The sequence below is a fragment of the Scyliorhinus torazame genome, chromosome 17 (genome assembly GCF_047496885.1).
Source record: "Scyliorhinus torazame isolate Kashiwa2021f chromosome 17, sScyTor2.1, whole genome shotgun sequence".
Classification (NCBI taxonomy): domain Eukaryota; kingdom Metazoa; phylum Chordata; class Chondrichthyes; order Carcharhiniformes; family Scyliorhinidae; genus Scyliorhinus; species Scyliorhinus torazame.
The window spans coordinates 18,303,022-18,324,662 of NC_092723.1; positions in this window are offsets into that span (position 1 = coordinate 18,303,022).

Here is a 21,641-nt window from a genome sequence, read left to right on the forward strand (position 1 = left end):
AAGTAACTCTTCTGATCATTTTTAATTGCAGGTCCCAGGCTAGTGTCACTTCTCCACGTTATTCGCATTTGCTGAACTCTGGGTGTGGTGAGGGATGAAGATCTGTTTATTCTTCTGATTGGGCATAGGTGAAGTGAAAAATGTTGAACTAGTTTGTGCACCTTCGGTGAACCTTCTGGAACGATGATTTTCCCAGCTACCCCTCAAGCCCGCTCCCCGTGTTGCTGATTTGATGGGTGTCTATTCTTTTCCAGCTAAATGTCCGGCAGGATGAAATCCGCATCTGTCGAAGTTACCACCATCAACAACAGTGAGGGTCTGTCTCTCACCGATCCCAGGTAGGTTGTGTGTGGGCTGGAAGCAGAGCAGACTCAGTGGGTTGAATGGCCTACTCAAAGTCACTGCTTTCGTTAGCTTTCCTGTCATGTCTGGGATGTACTTGCTTTTTGACGATCTCAGCGCTGACCCCTTTTAATCCCCATTTTTCACAACGACAGGTTGCCGGGGGGGGGGGGGAGTTGATCGAACCTCCAGACGAGACTGTTGCTGCAGATATTGCATCTCTCCTCTTTACCACCCTACTCCCACACCTTCCTTCTTGCCACCCGTCATTCTCGCACTGCCCCCTTTTTCCTTTTTAGGGTGACACGGTAGCACAGTGGTTAGCACTGCTGCTTCACGGCGTCAGGGTCCCGGGTTTGATTCCCGGCTTGGGTCACCGTCTGTGCGGAGTCTGCACGTTCTCCCCGTGTCTGCGGGGATTTCCTCCGGGTGCTCCGGTTTCCTCCCACAGGTCCGGAAAGACGTGCTTGTTAGGTAATTCGGATATTCTGAATTCTCCCTCTGTGTACCCGAACAGGCGCCGGAGTGTGGCGACTGATCATAAGAACATAAGAACTAGGAGCAGGAGTAGGCCATCTGGCCCGTCGAGCCTGCTCCACCATTCAATGAGATCATGGCTGATCTTTTGTGGACTCAGCTCCACTTTCCGTCCCGAACACCATAACCCTGAATCCCTTTATTCTTCAAAAAACTATCTATCTTTATCTTAAAAACATTTAATGAAGGAGCCTCTACTGCTTCACTGGGCAAGGAATTCCATAGATTCACAACCCTTTGGGTGAAGAAGTTCCTCCTAAACGCAGTCCTAAATCTACTTCCCCTTATTTTGAGGCTATGCCCCCTAGTTCTGCTTTCACCCGCCAGTGGAAACAACCTGCCCGCATCTATCCTATCTATTCCCTTCATAATTTTATATGTTTCTATAAGATCCCCCCCCCCCCCCATCCTTCTAAATTCCAACGAGTACAGTCCCAGTCTACTCAACCTCTCCTCATAATCCAATCCCTTCAGCTCTGGGATTAACCTAGTGAATCTCCTCTGCACACCCTCCAGTGCCAGTATGTCCTTTCTCAAGTAAGGAGACCAAAACTGAACACAATACTCCAGGTGTCGCCTCACTAACACCTTATACAATTGCAGCTTAACTTCCATAGTCCTTAAACTCCATCCCTCTAGCAATGAAGGACAAAATTCCATTTGCCTACTTAATCACCTGTTGCACCTGTAAACCAACTTTTAGCGACTCATGCACTAGCACACCCCGATCTCTCCGTACAGCAGCATGTTTTAATATTTTATTTAAATAATAATCCCTTTTGCTGTTATTCCTACCAAAATGGATAACCTCACATTTGTCAACATTGTGTTCCATCTGCCAGACCCTAGCCCATTCACTTAACCTATCCAAATCCCTCTGCAGACTTCCAGTATCCTCTGCACTTTTTGCTTTACCACTCATCTTAGTGTCATCTGCAAACTTGGACACATTGCCCTTGGTCCCCAACTCCAAATCATCTATATCAATTGTGGGCCCAACACTGATCCCGGAGGGTCACCACTAGCTACTGATTGCCAACCAGAGAAACACCCATTAATCCCCACTCTTTGCTTTCTATTAATTAACCAATCCTCTATCCATGTGACTACTTTACTCTTAACGCCATGCATCTTTATCTTATGCAGCAACCTTTTGTGTGGCACCTTGTCAAAGGCTTTCTGGAAATCCACAGCTATACCACATCCATTGGCTCCCAATTATCTACCGCACTGGTAATGTCCTCAAAAAATTCCACTAAATTAGTTAGGCACGACCTGCCCTTTATGAACCCATGCTGTGTCTGCCCAATGGGACACTTTCCACCCAGATGCCTCGCTATTTCTTCCTTAACGATAGATTCCAGCATCTTCCCTACCACCGAAGTTAAGCTCACTGGCCTATAATTACCCGCTTTCTGCCTACCTCCTTTTTTTAAACAGTGGTGTCACGATTGCTAATTTCCAATCCGCCGGGACCACCCCAGAGTCTAGTAAATTTTGGTAAATTATCACTAGTGCATTTGCAATCTCCCCAGCCATCTCTTTTAGCACTCTGGGATGCATTCCATAAGGGCTAGGAAACTTGTCTACCTTTAGCCCCATTAGCTTGCCTATCACTACCTCCTTACATAAGCAATCACTACCTCCTTAGTGATAACAATCCTCACCTGTCATAGCCTCATTTCTATCAGTCACTGGCATGTTATTTGTGTCTTCCACTGTGAAGACCGACCCAAAAACCTGTTCAGTTCCTCAGCCATTTCCTCATCTCCCATTATTAAGTCTCCCTTCTCATCCTTGAAAGGGCTAATATTTACCTTAGCCACTCTTTATTGTTTTATATATTTGTAGAAACGTTTACTATCTGTTTTTAAATTCTGAGCAAGTTTACTCTCATAATCTATCTTACTCTTTATAGCTTTTTTAGTAGCTTTCTGTTGCCCCCTAAAGATTTCCCAGTTCTCTAGTCTCCCACTAATCTTTGCCACTTTGTATGCTTTTTCCTTCAATTTGATACTCTCCCTTATTTCCTTAGATATCCATGGTCGATTTTCCCTTTTTCTATCATCCTTCCTTTTTGTTGGTATAAACCTTTGCTGAGCACTGTGAAAAATCGCTTGGAAGGTTCTCCACTGTTCCTCAACTGTTTCACCATAAAGTATTTGCTCCCAGTCTACCTTAGCTAGTTCTTCTCTCAGCCCATTGTAATCTCCTTTGTTTAAGCACAAAATACTAGTGTTTGATTTTTACCTTCACACCCTCCATCTGTATTTTAAATTCCACCATATTGTGATCGCTCCTTCTAAGAGGATCCCGAACTATGAGATCATGAATCAATCCTGTCTCATTACACAGGACCAGATCTAGGACCGCTTGTTCCCTCGTAGGTTCCATTACATACTGTTCTAGGAAACTATCGCGGATACATTCTATAAACTCCTCCTCAAGGCTACCTTGACCGACCTGGTTGAACCAATCGACATGTAGATTAAAATCCCCCATGAGAACTGCTGTACCATTGCTACATGCATCAGTTATTTCTTTGTTTATTGCCTGCCCCACCATAATCCTATTTGGTGGCCTATAGACTACTCCATATCAGTGACTTTTTCGCCTTACTATTCCTGATTTCCACCCAAATGGATTATCCTTATCCTCCATAGCACCGATGTCATCCCTTACTATTGCCCGGATATCATCCTTCAATAACAGAGCTACAATTACCTCCCTTACCATCCACTCTGTCCTTCCAAATAGTTTGATACCCTCGCATATTTAATTCCCAGTCGTGACCATCCTTTAACCATGTTCAATAATAGCCACTAAATCATAGTCATTCACGGTGATTTGCGCCATCAACTCATTTACCCTTATTCGAATACTACGAGCATTCAGGTAAAGTACACTTATGTTGGCTTTTTTACCTCTGTTTTGAATCTTATCACCTCGATCAGTAACTGCTCCTAAGTTATATTTCCTCTTAACTTTTCTCCTAATTTTCCTTGTCGTTGAACCCATATCTTCATGTAACAACCTGCCGTGTCACTTACCAGTAATGTTTTTTACTTCCTGTTTTATTCCTTTTTGTATTACTGGGCCTATTCATTGAGCTCCCCTCAGTCACTGTACCTTGTACTGTCACCCTTTTTGATTTTTGACTATGGCTTCTCTGCCTTACACGTTCCCCCTTACTGACTTTTGTTTCTGTCCCTGTTTTACTACCTTCCAACTTCCTGCATCGGTTCCCATCCCCTGCCACATTAGTTTTAAATCCTCCCCAACAGCTCTAGCAAACAACCCCCCGAGGACATTGTTTCCAGTCCTGTCCAGGTGCATTTGAATCCCTCCCTCTTGCACCATCTCCCCCCCCCTCTCCCCCCCCCTCTCCCCCCCCCCTCTCCCCCCCCCCTCTCCCCCCCCTCTCTCCCCCCCCTCTCTCCCCCCCCTCTCTCCCCCCTCTCTTCCCCCCCCTCTCTCCCCCCCTCTCTCCCCCCCCCTCTCTCCTCGCCCCCCCTCTCTCCCCCCCCTCTCTCCCCCCCCTCTCTCCCCCCCCTCTCCTCCCCCCCCTCTCTCTCCCCCCCCTCTCTCCCCCCCCTCTCTCCCCCCCTCTCTCCCCCCCTCTCTCCCCCCCCTCTCTCCCCCCCCTCTCTCCCCCCCCTCTCTCCCCCCCCTCCTCCCCCCCCCTCTCTCCCCCCCCCTCTCTCCCCCCCCCTCTCTCCCCCCCCTCTCCTCCCCCCCTCTCTCCCCCCCCTCTCTCCCCCCCCTCTCTCCCCCCCCTCTCTCCCCCCCCTCTCTCCCCCCCCCTCTCTCCCCCCCCCTCTCTCCCCCCCCTCTCTCCCCCCCCTCTCTCCCCCCCCTCTCTCCCCCCCCTCTCTCCCCCCCCTCTCTCCCCCCCCTCTCTCCCCCCCTCTCTCCCCCCCCTCTCTCCCCCCCCTCTCTCTCCCCCCCCTCTCTCTCCCCCCCCTCTCTCTCCCCCCCCCCCCCTCTCTCTCCCTCCTCCCCCCCCCCCCTCTCCCCCCCCTCTCTCTCCCCCCCCCCCTCTCTCTCCCTCTCCCCCCCCCCCCCTCTCTCTCCCTCTCCCCCCCCCCCCCCTCTCCCCCCCCTCTCCCCCCCCCCCCCTCTCCCCCCCCCCCCTCTCCCCCCCCCCCTCCCCCCCCCCCTCTCCCCCCCCCCCCTCTCCCCCCCCCCCTCTCTCCCCCCCCCCTCTCTCCCCCCCCCCTCTCCCCCTCCCCCCCCCCCTCTCCCCCTCCCCCCCCCTCTCCCCCTCCCCCCCCCCCCCTCTCCCCCCCCCCTTCTCCCCCCCCCCCTCTCTCCCCCCCCCCCCTCTCCCCCCCCCCTCTCTCCCCCCCCCCTCTCCCCCCCCCCCCCTCTTCCCCCCCCCCCCCCTCTCCCCCCCCCCCCCCTCTCCCCCCCCCCCCCCCCCCCCCCTCCCCCCCCCCCTCTCCCCCCCCCCCCTCTCACCCCCCCCCCTCTCCCCCCCCCCCCTCTCCCCCCCCCCCCTCTCCCCCCCCCCCCTCTCCCCCCCCCCCCCCCCCCCTCCCCCCCCCCTCCCCCCCCCCCCCTCCCCCCCCCCCCTCTCCCCCCCCCCCTCTCCACCCCCCCCCCTTCTCCCCCCCCCCCCCTCTCCCCCCCCCCCCTCTCCCCCCCCCCCCCTCTCCCCCCCCCCCCTCTCCCCCCCCCCCCTCTCCCCCCCCCCCCTCTCCCCCCCCCCCCCTCTCCCCCCCCCCCCTCTCCCCCCCCCCCTCTCCCCCCCCCCCCTCTCCCCCCCCCCCCTCTCCCCCCCCTCTCCCCCCCCCCCCCTCTCCCCCCCCCCTCTCCCCCCCCCCTCTCCCCCCCTCCTCTCCCCCCCCCCCCTCTCCCCCCCCCCCTCCCCCCCCCCCTCTCCCCCCCTCCTCCCCCCCCCCCCCCTCTCCCCCCCCCACTCCTCTCCCCCCCCCCCTCCCCCCCCCCCCCCCCCTCTCCCCCCCCCTCTCCTCCTCCCCCCCTCCCCCCCCCCCCAGCCGCTCCGAGACATCCTTGACCCTTGCACCAGGGAGGCAACATACCATCCTGGAGCCTCGATTGAGTCCGAAGAACCGCCTGTCCTATTCCCCTTATGATTGAGTCCCCTATCACTATAGCCCTGCCATTCTTCTTCCTGCCCAACTGCGCAGCAGAACCAGCCACGGTGCCATGAACCTGGCTGCTGGCTGCCTTCCCCTGGTGAGCCATCTCTCGCAGGGAGATGACCGCAGGGGACACCTGCATTGCCTTCCTACTCTTGCTCTGTCTTTTGGTCACCCATTTTCTAGCTCCCTCTGTAACTTTCACCTGCGTGTGACAACTCTCCAAACGTGCTAACCACGACGTCCTCAGCATCGCGGATGCTCCAAAGTGTGTCCATCCGCAGCTCCAGAGCCGTCAAGCGGTCTAACGGGAGCTGCAACTGGACACACTTCTTGCATGTGAAGGAGCCAGGGACAGTGGACGTGTCCCTGAGCTCCCACATCGCACACGAGGAGCATGACACGGGTCTGGGATCTCCTGCCATGTATTAAACCTTGGGTAAACTTCTACAACTCCAATTCCAAAAAACGAAAGAAAAAATAAATAAATTAGGTCTGGCTGTGTCTTCTCTGGCTCACTGGGAGAACTCGCAGGGAGTGAGTTACAAGTTGCTCTTTTTAAATTGGCTGAGTTGAGTCCCCTCCCCCACCTGCTTTTAGATCAAAGTAGATTAAGGTGACTGACACTTAACTGCCAACCAGTTATGTGAGTGGGTGGGGCAGCCCTTGTTAACCTACACTGCACAATTCTAGATTAATTTAAACTCCTGAAATTTAAAAGGAACAGTCTTACCGATTGGATTGGATTCAATCCAATGCCTATTACAGACCCTGGCTACTTTACCATATTGGATGGGCTATGTCCTGGTTCAATTCCCCATAGCGTTGACCAACTGTAGGTCTGTGCTGCCTTGAAGTTATAATAAATGATAGATTTGTCACTTAGGGGGGATGGGCAAAAAGGAGGTGGCATCGCACTCTTAATAAGGGAGTAATTTAGTAAGTTAGTAAGGGAGGAGCTGTTTATAAGCCATCAAAGAGTAGTAGTAACGGAGGGCATGGTATTAGGAAATTAGAGATGCATGTAGCATGGGTGACACAGTAATAATGGAGGACTTCAATTTACATATAGACTGGGTCTACATGTATAACTAATCAGCAGTAATGCTCCGGAGGTTGACTTCCTGAAGCATGTACGAGGTGGGTTTCTAGAACAGAACGTTGAAGAATGAACCAAGGATAGGGTAATGAGAAGGGGCTAATTAATGACCTGCTGTAAAGGAGCCTTTGGCTGCGTGACCATAATATGATAGAATTTCACGTTACGTTTGAACGCGGTCTAGTTCATTCTGAAACTAAGAACTTAAATCTGAACAAGGTAAGTTTTCAAGGTATGAGGGGGAAGTTAGCTTTGGTGGATTGGGAAAATACATGAAAAGGTTTGACGGTAGACAGGCAATGGATAGTATTTAAAGAAATGCCACTTGGTCTACACCGGGTGGCCCGGTGGCACAGTGGATAACATTGCTGCCTCACAACGCCAGGGTCCCGGGTGCAATTCCCGCCTCAGGCGACTGTCTGTGTGGAGTCTGCACGGTCTCCCCCTCTCTGCCTGGGCTTCCTCCGGGTGCTCCAGTTTCCTCCCACAATCCAGAGATGTGCAGGTTAGGTGGATTGGACACGCTAAGTTGCCCCTTAGTGTCCAAAGGGTTAGGTGTGGTTACGGGGATAGGGCAGGGGTGTGGGTCTAGGTAGGCTGTTCTTTCAGAGGGTCGGTGCAGACCCGATGGGCCAAATGGCCTCCTTCTGCACTGTAGGGATTCTATGAATAGCTTCCATGAGATATGCATTCCTGTAAGGCATGAACACCCAAAGGGAAATAAAGTCAACCTTGGATCACAAGGTAGATTGCGTCAGATCAAAGAAAGTGGCTTATAAAGAAAAAGTAGGAAGCCTGAGGATTGGGAACAATTTAGAACCCAGCAAAGGAGGACTAAGAAACTGATTGGGAAAGGGAAAAGAGAACATGAGTGAAAATTAGCAAGGAACATAAAGACAGATTGTTAAAGCTTCTTAGACAGGTTAAGTGAATGAGCAAGAAGATGGCAGATGGAATATAATGTGAATAAGTGTAAAGTTATTCGCTTTGTTAGCAAAAACAGAAAGACAGAATATTCCTTAAAATTCCTTTTTCGCTAAAAGGTGGTGAATGTTTGGAATTTGCTACCTCACAGAGCGATGGAAGCTCAATCATTGAGCATAGTTAAGACCGAATTCAATACATTTCTGGATTAGTGAGACCAAGGGATATGGGGATAGCACGGGAAAGTGGCATTGAGGTAGATAATCAGCTGTGATCTAATTGAATAGCAGAGCAGGTTAAACGGCCTACTCCTGTTCCTGGGTCAATTTCTTTTGTGGACTAACCATTTTCATTAAATACTGTTCGTTTCGCAGGGTGTTTCTTGATGGTAATTCTACCTCCAGGAAGCCGGCAGCTCTTGCTCCGAATGCGATAGGCGTGAGCTTGTACAGCACTAACCCAGGCGAGATTCTGTGTGCCGGAGTCCTGAGCTACCAGTTGGGGGCCTATTATTTTGGGGTGATGTTTGAGAACCCCGTGGTAGTTGGAGAGCTGATCCAGATGCTCGGCTTGTACGTGACGGTGGATCCTGCGGAGAGGGATGAATTCTATGCCATAATCAAAAGCAGGGACCCGTCTGCAGTTCTGCAACGCCTGGCACTTTTTGGACTAGAACAGGAGCAAGGCATCTCGGTCCACCTCGGCAATGTGGAAATCAAGGCAACCATGACCCAAGGCACCGACTGCCACGTTCAAGTTACCGTCAATGGTGCAACTGCCTAACGTGACCTCCGACCACTGCTTTTCAACCAGATTCCTTGCGTGTTGGTGCCAACGAGCTCTTTTGCGAAAAGTTACACCAAAGTCAAAATGCTTGTTGCTCTTGGAAGCTCGCAGGTTGGTTTTATGCCCAATCATGCGGTGCATTTGCAACTCACAACATGTCCATTTCCCCCCTATTGCCACTGTGCCCGCTGACTAACATTGGCCCCTGTCTGACACTGCCTTTATTTGAAATTCTCACCCCAGTTTTCAAACCCCTCTGTGGTCTCGCACCTCCCTCTCTTGGTAGCCTCCTCCAACCCTCCCAGAGTCTCTGCGGACCTACTTTGTCATATGGAATAGGAGGAAGTTAGCTTGGGGACATTTGACTCTTTGTACATCGCACATTGCTTTATTGAGAGCAGCTTATATCGCAGAGCATTTAGTTCATGTCTGGTTTATTCTCAGTGGGGCAACATTAAATGCCTAAATTGTATTCCTTGTTACTGACTTTACAAAATTGTTTTGTCAGAATTGGTGACTGCTTTTTGCAGGTTTCAATGAGTGGGGGCATATCATATTTTACTGAATTGGGTTCGATAGTCCGTGTTGTTTTTTACGCCCTCTTCCCTCCCTCTCTCCTGATTAATGCAGAGGTGTATTTCCGTGGGCTGCTATCTGTCCAGCTGGTGATCCTCTATGTCCTCAACTTTGCACTCCTCCCATACAGTTGTCATGGATGTGTACCAAAGCTCTGTCCTTTTTCCCCACTACCTTGTCTGCACCCTTCACCTCCCAGTGGTTGGTAACATCTGTACAGCTTCCACCTGTACAGGCAGCAGCCACATTGGGGGATACATGTACCCACTTTGTAGAATGTCTGTCTTGGGAGTAAAATTAGTTTACAACACAATAATAATTAGCACTGCACACTGACCCAATTTCCTATTTAGCAATGACAGTGGCACGACATTAATTATTTCACATGGGGGAGAAAAAATAGGAAGGCAATCAGCATCACTATCAACATTCTTATGGGCTACCATTGACCAGAAACTGAATTCATATAAATACTGTGGCTAGAAGAGCAGGTCAGAGGCTGGGAATTTGACAGCGAGCACCTCGCCTCCTGACTCTCCAAAGCCTGTCCACCATCTACAAGGCACAAGTCGGGGGTGTGATGGAATACTTTCCACTTGCCCGGCTGCGTGTAACTCCAGCAACATCCAAGAAGCTCGACACCATCCAGGACAAAGCCCATTTGATTGGCACCCCATCCATCATCTTAAATGGTCACTCCCTGCACCACCAATGCGCAGTGGCATCTGTGTGTGCCATCTGCAAGGTCCACGCAACAACTCACTAAAGCTCCTTTGGCAGCACCTTGCAAACACACTCCTTCTACCACCTCAAATTGACAAATGTAACAGATGCATGGGAGCACAACTGCCTGCAGATTCCCCTCCCTGAATCTCTCACCACCCCAACTGGGAAATATATCACCGTCCCTTCACTGTCGCTGGGCCAAAATCCTGCAACTCCCTCCCTAACAGCACTGTGCGTGTACCTACACTACATGGACGGCAGCGGTTCAAGAAGGCAGCTCACCACCACCACCTCGAGGACAATTAAAGATGAGCAACAAATGTGACATCCACATTGCGTGAAAGAATAAATCATGTTTAAAAAATGAAGTGATTAAACTCAGGTAATTCAGATTGTTCTGTGGAGTGATTTCAGCATTCTATTGCATTACATCTCTGAAAAACGTCCGGGTTTTTTTTTTTTTGATCCATAATAAAAATGTTCTGGGAGGTTTAGCCAGGGAATTTGGGGGTTACATTTGTCATAGCTTTTGTGACAAGAGGGCATGTTGGTCTGTTGGCTTAATGGGGAGCAAGTTGAATAACAAATGTTTCAGTTGCTGTAGAATATTCCCAGCAGCACAGCATTGAACAGTGAAGTTAAACTGCACTCCCTTGTTTACTGTGAGAAGATTACACCTTTCTCGGTCAAATAAAACAAAGGATACCTTCCTCATGGCTCGATCTCCCATGTTGTTACACACCAGCCGACACGCGAGCTTGTTTTCAGGTGGAACCGCATCGCTATTGTTACAGTCATTTCTTTTGATTTTGTATTTCCATTATTGCATATTTCTATGTTCAGATTTCTAATGGCAACTGCCCATGTAAACTTCTCAGACTCTAGTTGCTATTGCTGTGAGCCGTGCCTCCCTCCCGGCGGAGTACAGAATTGACCCTGTTTTATGATGAAGATGTCATACTATAATGCTGCGTATCTTGCAAATAAAAAATTTTGTCTGTGAATTTAACTGTGCTTGTGCTTTGACAATGGCATCTTTTAATGGAGCCCAGTTTAAACCAGAATCATTGGGATGCAAGTCTTGGATCACAAAAGCTAAACCTCTCCGAGTATGTATTGTTGGAAATTCCAATGTGTAACCTGATATGTTCAGAAAAGTCTATCACTCCCCTTTCCAAACATGGTAGAAATTAGATTGAGATAATGGCCGGGATTCTTCAAAATCGGGGCCAAGTGTTGACGCCGGTGTAAACACCGGAGTGTTTCACGCCGGCGTTAACAGGCCTCTTGGCCCAGCGATTCCGTGGCCCACGGGCCCAGCACGGCGCCAGAGTGTTCCACGCAGCTCCGGCTGCCGATACGGGGCCCTGCACTCTCGGCCACGGGTCCGCACATGCATGGGTCCGTGCAACATGGCGGATCCACAATGCGGGCCGGCGCAAAAGAAGGTAGGGCCCCCCCCCGCCCCAGATCATGCGCGCCCGCCAATCGGTGGGCCCCGATCGCGGGCCCGGCTGTCGTGAAGGCTCCCCCCCCCCCCCCGGAGACTGATACCCCGCACCCCCCACCAGGACGGCTACCGCGATGCCGAGCTCCCGCTGGGTGGAACCATACGTGAACCACGCCAGCGGGAACTCGGCCGGTTGACCGTGGAGAATCGTCGCGGGGGCCTCTTTCAATGGCCCCGACCAGCGCCGCGTTGACCACGCGCGTGTGACTGCCGCCGATTCTCCGGCCTCCCGGAGGTTCGCGTCACGCCGCCGGACCCGATCGCGGGTCTGAGGCCCCATTCTCCGCCCCTGCGCCGAGCGCGATTTTGGCTCTGAGAATCCTGGCCAACATGTCTAAAGGCCCTGATTACCCAATAAAGTCCAGGTTGATACCACCCCATGTTGCTCAATCCAGAATTTATTACTACTTAACTAGCTAAGTCAAGACTACAGTGTGAGTGTCAATACTTCCTCCTAGTTCGTGTTGTCAGACTTGAGATACATTAACTAATTATATTTGATTTGCCAGAATCAGAATTGTCACCAAAGTTAAGGGTGTTAAAATAATTGGATATTTAATGGGATTTGAGTCATGGGCACAACACTAATTTAAGTATCTCTATATCACTACATTAGTTGGCTTGTATTGGGAACTCAATGACCGGAAGAACAGGATGGTTCAACAACTCTGGGTTTAGCTTCTATGTTCAGCTTCTCACTGATTCCTATAAGGGATAGGCCTCTGTGGGAAAACAAAATATAATACAGCCTCTTGAAAGAGATTGGCTGCTGTTTGGACACTCCCTTTCTGGGATTTGTCTGGCTTCATGTTAGGATGCCTGTGAGACAGATTATCGCCCATTATCATTATCTTCTCTCTGATATTTTATACGTAGCAATTAAAACATATATTTAGGTTCTAATATGGACAAGGATATATACGACACATGGCATTTAAGTGGGGTTGGGGATAATAAATACCTGAGGATTCATATATCTTACAGTTTTAGTTGAGATTCAGATTGTTTATATATTGGATAATAGGTACCGGGGGAGGTAATGATTATGAAGGTGGTTTTAATGTGACATTACTGTCTGGTTCAGTTAGACTGCACACTTTGTACCTTGTCAAATTTTACTTGCTGTTAATTTCAATGGTGAGAAACGGATGGTTGAACCCAACCATTACTTTTTTTTATTCGTTCAGAGGATAATGGGCTTGGCTGGCTTGGCCAATATTTATTGCTCATCCCTGACTGCCCTTGAGAAGGTGCTGATGAACTTCCTCCTCGACCCGCTGCTGTTTGTGTGGTGTAGGGAGGGAGTTTCAGCATTTTGAGTTAGTGAAGGAACAGCAACGTTGTTTGCGTTTCCCCTTGAACAGGGAGTGGCGCCGAAATGTCTGGGACTGTCACGGTTGCTCGAGTACCAGTCCTTTGTTTTGGTGAAGATGGGTCATCAAATGCTAATCGGCCCCATTAAAATGCTAATTGGTCGGAGTTTTGATACCGTCTGGAGTTGTTTACAAATATGCATTTCAGGCTCTGAGCCTGCCTGAGTCTTGGCTTGTCCATTTTACCCTCTAGGCTTTGCGAGTTTCTCTGTACCTAGTTGGAAGTGGCCATCCCAGATGGCTACAAAAGCCAAGAAGACAAAAGCAGTCTGACTAGAGGGAGGGAAATTGTGCTCCAGTTTTAGCAGGAATGGTGTATGGGTAATGATGCCTTTCATTCACATGGCATTTTGAACTAAAGTTACGACATGGACCACATTCACCTCTTGGATTTAAGTGGGAAGAGAGAATTAGCAGATTGCTTTTCAGGAGGTAAACATTTACCCCACCCTTCATAGTTGTCGATATCTCAATAGTACCAGGGGGATTGGGGCTGTTGGAGGGCAGTATGCTGTAATGCTGTAGACACGGGCAAGTATTTAACATTTTCATAGCCGATTGCCCATTTGGGATTTACATGCACCAGGCAGCCATCGGTCGCAGCTCTCAGGAGACCCATGGATATATGGTAGCACGGGGGCCGGTTTAGCTCAGTTGGCTGGACGACTGGTTCATGATGCAGAGTGAGGCCAGCAGCGCGGGTACAGTTCCCGTATCAGCTCCTCCCCACCTTCTGAGGGCAATTAGCGATGGCTTTGCTGGTCAAAATTATTAAAAATATGATACAACTATGATCATTGATAACCTCCTGCTTAAACCTTCAGACTTAAAATGCTAAGAAGCTTTTTAAAGATGTTTTATTTTCATTGCTGGGACTGAAATATTCAATGTCCTCTTACCGTTGAAATAAACGAGGATGTCATTGCAAGAGCTCTTTAAAAAGGTAAAAAGGATGGGAATAGAGCGATACGGACACCGGAAGTACAGAAGATTTTAGTTTAGACGGGCAGCATGGCCGGCGCAGGCTTGGAGAGCCGAAGGGCCTGTTCCTGTGCGTGGTGAATGTATTGCATTAACCATTCACCATATATGTAACTGTATCACGCTGTTGCCCATGAGGACTCCACCTATGGACCATTGTAAGGTATACTACTTGTGATGTATCATGTTGGTGCCTTTGTGGGCTCTGCCCCTGGCTCCTCCCCTTGAGGGGAGGTATAAAGAGCAGTAGCCCTGTAGGCGGCTCCCAGTAGCAGACTAGTCGCAGGCAGGCACTGTTCTAGTCGATTAAAGCCACAATTTACTTCTACTCCTTGTTTTGTGTGAATTGATGGTCGCATCACTGTGCTGTACTTATCTTTTTTGGGAGTGGGCAGCGCATTTTTAAAATCATTCGTACTTGGGATGTGAGCATTGCTGGAAAACCCAGCATTCCTCATTGTCCTGAGGTTTGATGAAACGGAGTGACTTACCCGGCCCCCAGAGAATAGTAAGGGGTGAATCACATGGGTGAGAGACTGGAGGCATGTATGGACCAGGCCCGTTAAAAATGGCCTGTTTCCTTCCCCCAAGAGCTCAATGAACCAGTTGAGTTTGCAACAAGAATGTGACAATTGGTACCAGTTCCAAACTATTTTGTTGAACAAAATTCAAACTCTCAAACTGCGAAGGTGGGAATTGAACGAACGTTTCTGATTATTAACGCAGGCCTCTGGATTACTAGTTTAATAATATAACTATTGCGCTACCATGCGATCCGATGCTAATCTTAACCAGCAATGATCTGGCTGGCTCACTGAATGAAAAAAACAGCCATCTGAAGTTGGTGAAGAAAGTTTGGAGGTCTGTTGATGTGTGGGCTGCAGAAACTTCGAGATACGTATCTACCGGGCCTGACGGGATATATCCAAGGATTCTATGGGAAGCAAGAGATGAAATTGCAGAGCCGTTGGCAATGATCTTTTCGTCCAGTGAGTTGTCCTCACTGTCAACAGGGGTGGTACCAGGGGATTGGAGAGTGGTGAATGTCGTGCCCCTGTTCAAAAAAGGGACTAGGGATAACCCTGGGAATTACAGGCCAGTTAGTCTTACTTCGGTGGTAGGCAAAGTCATGGAAAGGGTACTGAAGGATAGGATTTCTGAGCATCTGGAAAGACACTGCTTGATTGGGGATAGTCAGCACGGATTTGTGAGGGGTAGGTCTTGCCTTACAAGTCTTATTGAATTCTTTGAGGAGGTGACCAAGCATGTGGATGAAGGTAAAGCAGTGGCTGTAGTGTACATGGATTTTAGTAAGGCATTTGATAAGGTTCCCCATGGTAGGCTTCTGCAGAAAGTAAGGAGGCATGGGATAGTGGGAAATTTGGCCAGTTGGATAATGAACTGGCTAACCGATAGAAGTCAGAGAGTGGTGGTGGATGGCAAATATTCAGCCTGGATCCCAGTTACCAGTGACGTACCGCAGGGATCAGTTCTGGGTCCTCTGCTGTTTGTGATCTTCATTAATGACTTGGATGAGGGAGTTGAAGGGTGGGTCAGTAAATTTGCAGACGATACGAAGATTGGTGGAGTTGTGGATAGTGAGGAGTTCTGTTGTCGGCTGCAAAGAGACATAGATAGGATGCAGAGCTGGGCTGAGAAGTGGCAGATGGAGTTTAACCCTGAAAAGTGTGAGGTTGTCCATTTTGGAAGGACAAGTATGAATGCGGAATACAGGGTTAACGGTAGAGTTCTTGGCAATGTGGAGCAGCAAAGAGATCTTGGGGTCTATGTTCATGCATCTTTGAAAGTTGCCACTCAAGTGGATAGAGCTGTGAAGAAGGCCTATGGTGTGCTAGCGTTCAAGAGAGATTGAATTTAAGAGCAGTGAGGTGATGATGAGGTGAGGTAAGGCCACATTTGGAGTACTGTGTACAGTTCTGGTCGTCTCATTTTAGGAAGGATGTGGAAGCTTTGGAAAAGGTGCAAAGGAGATTTACCAGGATGTTGCCTGAAATGGAGAGTAGGTCTTACGAGGAAAGGTTGAGGGTGCTAAGCCTTTTCTCATTAGAATGGAGAAGGATGAGGGGCGACTTGATAGAGGTTTATAAGATGATCAGGGGAATAGATAGAGTTGACAGTTAGAGACTTTTTCCCCGGGTGGAACAAACCATTACAAGGGGACATAAATTTAAGGTGAATGGTAGAAGATATAGGGGGGATGTCAGAGGTAGGTTCTTTACCCAGAGAGTAGTGGGGGCATGGAATACACTGCCTGTGGAAGTAGTTGAGTCGGAAACATTAGGGACCTTCAAGCGGCTATTGGATAGGTACATGGATTACGGTAAAATAATATAGTGTAGATTTATTTGTTCTTAAGGGCAGCACGGTAGCATTGTGGATAGCACAATTGCTTCACAGCTCCAGGGTCCCAGGTTTAATTCCGGCTTGGGTCACTGTGCGGAGTCTGCACATCCTCCCCGTGTCTGCGTGAGTTTCCTCCGGGTGCTCCAGTTTCCTCCCACAGTCCAAAGATGTGCAGGTTAGGTGGATTGGCCATGATAAATTGCCCTTAGTGTCCAAAATTGCCCTTAGTGTTGGGTGGAGGTGTTGACTTTGGGTAGGCTGCTCTTTCCAAGAGCCAGTGCAGACTCAATGGGCCGAATAGCCTCCTTCTGCACTGTAAATTCAATGATAATCTATGATTAATCTAGGACAAATGTTCGGCACAACATCGTGGGCCGAAGGGCCTGTTCTGTGCTGTATTTTTCTATGTTCTACTGTGCTGGGAGGCTCTTGCATCTACAGCTGCAGTCCAGGATATTGTGTGTAATATTTTAGATAAGATTATGATGCAAACAAAAATACATTTTCCATTTAATTAATGCCCCGCAGAATAATCTTATCGTGGTTCGTAACATGTCAGCAGCAGTGACGTGTTCAGGAAATCTCCTGAAGTGGTCTGAATTATTTGTGTACACACGCACAAGTCTAGCAACATTTATCTAGCACCTTTGTTGTAAAACATCCAAATGCCCGTCACCATTTATCAAACAAAGGTTTTACATCAAGCCACATAAGAAATGAGCAAAGACGCGGGATTCTCCGCTGGCGGGATGCTCCATTTTGCTGGCGCCCGGAGTTTCCGAAGGCGTGGGGCTGCCCCACAATGGGAAACCCACGCACACACAGGCAGAAGGTGAAGACTCGTGTGACCCAAGCCGGGAAATCGAAACTGGGACCCTGGAGCTGAGAAGCAACAGTGCTAATCACTGTGCTACCGTGCTGCCCACTATTGAAGGAGAGAGAAGAGGTGGAGAGGCTTAGGGAAGGAATTCCAGAGTTTAAGGCCAAGGTTGGTTGTGGGGAACTAGGTGGGAAGGAGGAGTTCTCGTAAAAGGCTTTAAAGACAGGAGCAGGTCATTCAGCCCTTCGAGCCTGCCCCACCTTTCAATTAGATCATGGCCGAACTGTACCTCAACTCCATTCACCCAACTTTTATGCACCCAAATCTTGCTGATTAATCCTTTTAGGCCTGGTGTTATTGGTTGCGTTGTTAGTTTATGGTGAGGAAAGATTAAATACATCCTCCAGGCGCACCCTGGGGGAAAGTTGATGTTTTGACTTTGTGCTCTTCAGTGCCCCACTCTAGCCATTTAATGTAATTAGATATCGAGCATAGTAGCCGTTTTAGCTCTGTTAGCTGGGCGGCTGGTTCATGATGCAGGGTGAGGCCAGCAGCGCGGGTTCAGTTCCCGTACCGAGATGCACTGCAGACACTGACCAAGTTTTCTTCGGTAGACGTTCTCAACCATGATCTCCAGCATCTAGAAGGACAAGGGTAGCCGGTGCATGGGAGCACCAGCCCAATGGACATACATCATCTTTTCCTTAATCCTCATTGGACCAAGCTCCTTGAACCTACTGCCTGACAGCACTGTAGGAGCACCTTCACCACATGGACTGCAGCGGTTCAAGAAATCAGCTCCTCACTACCTTCTGAGGGCAATTAGCGATGGCCTTGCTGGCGATGACCCTGTCCTGAAAAAGTATTGAAAGTAAGATACAACTATGATCATTGATAACCTCCTGCTTCCAACCCACACACTAAAAAGGACCTAAAAATGCTTGGTCGCTTTTCTTAAAAGATGGTTTATCTTCATGAGTTAAGTCTATAAAGAGTCGGGAAGCCAAACGGTAGGATGAATGTCGATTTATTCATGGTCATAAGAATCTGCCCTAAGGCAGCTAATAGGCACACAATACAAGTCCTGTTGTGACAACCAACATGCTGGTATCTGTACAGGCCGGCCTTTATACTGGGCTATTTTGAGCCTGAGCTGGACGGGTCTCCACCCATTAGCGGGTAACTTAAATTCCACCAGTCCCACAGGGAGGTCAATTTGGGTATCCCTGTCGTAGGGGTTATTACAAGGTCAAACGGCGACATTGGCTAAGATTTTTCTGGGAAAGTAATAGTGATTCTAATAAGGTTTATATTCTCGCACCGCTATTCAGCCTCCCTGGCCCAGAAAGTAGCAATTAGGACTGTGGATTCTCATTCTTACGGGTAGTAAATTGTTGTTTGAGAATTTCTTGAAATTTTAAATGCAACTTTACTTTCCTAGTTTTCCTTTCTGTCTCTTTTTTTCTCCCTACCCACAATGCAACATTTCTTTCCCTCTCTTTGTTTCTCTTTCAGTATCTGATTTCAGTCTACTTCACCCCACCTCTCGATCATTCCTCTGTTTCATTGTCAATCCTTAAAAATTACAGTTGAACACTGTTGGTCCTGCCACACACTGTGGCCCCAGAAGCCCCATTGCCTTCCCCACACTTCCAGCAACTTGAAAGGCAAAACATTTTCAAACTGAAGGGTAGCAGGTGCCCTAGAGCACCAGCCCAACAGACATTCTAACTAACCAGAGATAATCATGCCATGTCTCGCTTCAACCAAATTCTGTACTCGTGTGAAAGATTCTGTGAGGTCCTGCAAAGTTCAGGAAGTGGAGACCAGGTGGGAATTTTAAACTGCGTTACCACAGTAGCACCAGCAGAGTGCAGTGTAATCTGAAGTTTCAATCACCATGAACAACATCAAAGATAGCCAAGGTCCACAGTCGAGTCATAAGTTAGTCGAAACCAGAGCTGCAACAACAGTAAATGATGTGCTGTTCCCTCCGCAGTGATTTCCACTTATGATTTCTGTAACACAGATGCCTGTTGAGCTCGGGTTTCCACGGTTACAAGGCTAGCTGGCAGGGCCTGAAATAAATTACAGGTTTAATTTCCTTTTTAGCTTAGTGTGAGGCTCCTTTGGCTTATCGTCCCTCCTTGTGGTCACCCCGAGGTCCTACCGCCATAACCCCCCCCCCCAATCTAATAAGAAGTTGTACCACCACCTCATTGCTGATCTTTGATGATCCGATTATGCAGCAAGGAACAAAGTCGGGCTGGGTTATATCTTCCCTCTTCATATACAAAAGATAAATGGCAACTGAAGCACACCTGTCACATTAAAGCACATTAACATTGATGAAAAGAAGTTTCTAAAACAAATCCTCACTGTCGGATTACCTGTCCACGTTTCTTGCAAGGCTCCCAGGAGCTTGCCAGGTAGCCTGAGAGCTTTTAAAGGCTTTAGGAGCAAGAATGAAAATGTGGGCAGACAAACATGCCAGGCCCAGAAAGATACTTGGCATTGTTGCCTTTAATTTAGTAATCTTTAGTGTCACAAGTAGGCTTAAATGAACACTGCAATGAAGTTACTGTGAAAAGTCCCTCGTCGCCACACTCCGGCGCCTGTTCGGGTACAGAGGGGAAATTCAGAATGTCCAAATTACCTAACAAGCGCGTCTTTCGGGACTTGTGGGAAGAAATTGGAGCACCCGGAGGAAACCCACGCAGACACTGGGAGAACGTGCAGACTCCCCACAGACAGTGACCCAAGACTGGAATCGAACCTGGGACCCCGGAGCTATGAAGCAACGGTGCTAACCACTGTGCCGCCCGATACCTTTGCCGGGTGAACCTCTGAAAGTGAAATTCAGTGGCCCCTATAAGGTTTTTTGGAGCCTGAGTAAGGTGTCTTCCCGAATAGCTACTCGAGACCATAGGAAGAAGGACCTAGAAATGTTGCAGAAAATATCATCACCAGGAAGAAGATAGAAAGGAACCAGAGTATCAGGTGGTAGAAGCAGTGGAAGGGAACAGAGAGAGTAAAAGTGAGGCAGGGGAAGAGGTTGACAGTTCCTGATTCTCCTGTGGTCATACCCGAACATTTAGATACTGAGTTTGCATACTTAGAAGAAGAGCAACAAAAAGATCTTGTAAGACTACTGCAAGAGCATAAGAACATTTGTTAGGACACACTAGGATGCACTACATTAACTGAACATGATGTACAAGCAGAAGGCTAAGTTAAAACAGCCTGCTTGCCAGGACATCGTGTTCCCAAGTTTTGTATTTTGGAAAGAAGAAGCCGAACTCCTCGGCACTGAGTGCATCTTAGGAACCAGGTTGTGTCGGGAGTCGGTTCGATTGGCTAACTGGCAACTTGTGGGTTTCCAGGGATGGTGTTCTGCCTGAAAGCAGTCAGTGATTGGTTCCTGTGTGATGTTTTCTGAGAGAACTTAATAGAAGTGCTGTGACTTTGGAAGTGAAAGGAACGCTCACACTCTCTGTCTCTTTCTTTCTTCTTTCTGAAGTGAAGAACTGCTCTATAGTTCTGAAAGCAGTGAGTGTCTTGGCACACCCTTTGGTGTGAACCTGAAGTGATGCTGAGTCAGCAGAGATGGTAGACAATCGTGCCAGAGAAAACCAGCTCCAGCTTAGAAGGAAAAGGTACCAAAACGAAAGCATGAACTTCAGAAAGACATTGTCTGGAAGTCATCCCAGTGCATCCGGATCATTATCCTTTTCTTTTTATTTATATTTTCTCCCCTTTTCAACCAACTTTGGTTCCAACTCCATCTACAAGTTTGCTGACGACACGACCATAGTGGGCCGGATCTCCAACAACAACGAGTCAGAATACAGAAGGGAGATAGAAAACCTAGTGGAGTGGTGTAACAACAACAATCTCTCCCTCAATGTCAGCAAAACTAAAGAGCTGGTCATTGACTTCAGGAAGCAAAGTACTGTACACACCCTTGTTAGCATCAATGGGGCCGAGGTGGAGATGGTTAGCAGTTTCAAATTCCTAGGGGTGCACATCTCCAAAAATCTGTCCTGGTCCACCCACGTCAACGCTACGACCAAGAAAGCACAACAGCGCCTATACTTCCTCAAGAAACTAAGAGGAATTCAGCATATCCACACTGACTCTTACAAACTTTTACAGATGCACCATAGGAAGCATCCTATCGGGCTGCATCACAGCCTGGTATGGCAGCTGCTCGGCCCAAGACTGCAAGAAACTTCAGAGAGTCGTGAACACAGCCCAGTCCATCACACGAACCTGCCCCCCCATCCATTGACTCTATCTGCGCCTCCCGCTGCCTTGGGAAAGCGGGCAGCATAATCAAAGACCCCTCCCACCCGGCTTACTCACTCTTCCAACTTCTTCCATCGGGCAGGTGATACAAAAGTCTAAGAACACGCACAAACAGACTCAAGAACAGCTTCTACCCTGCTGTTACCAGACTCCTAATCGACCCTCTAATGGAGTGACCTGATTAATACTA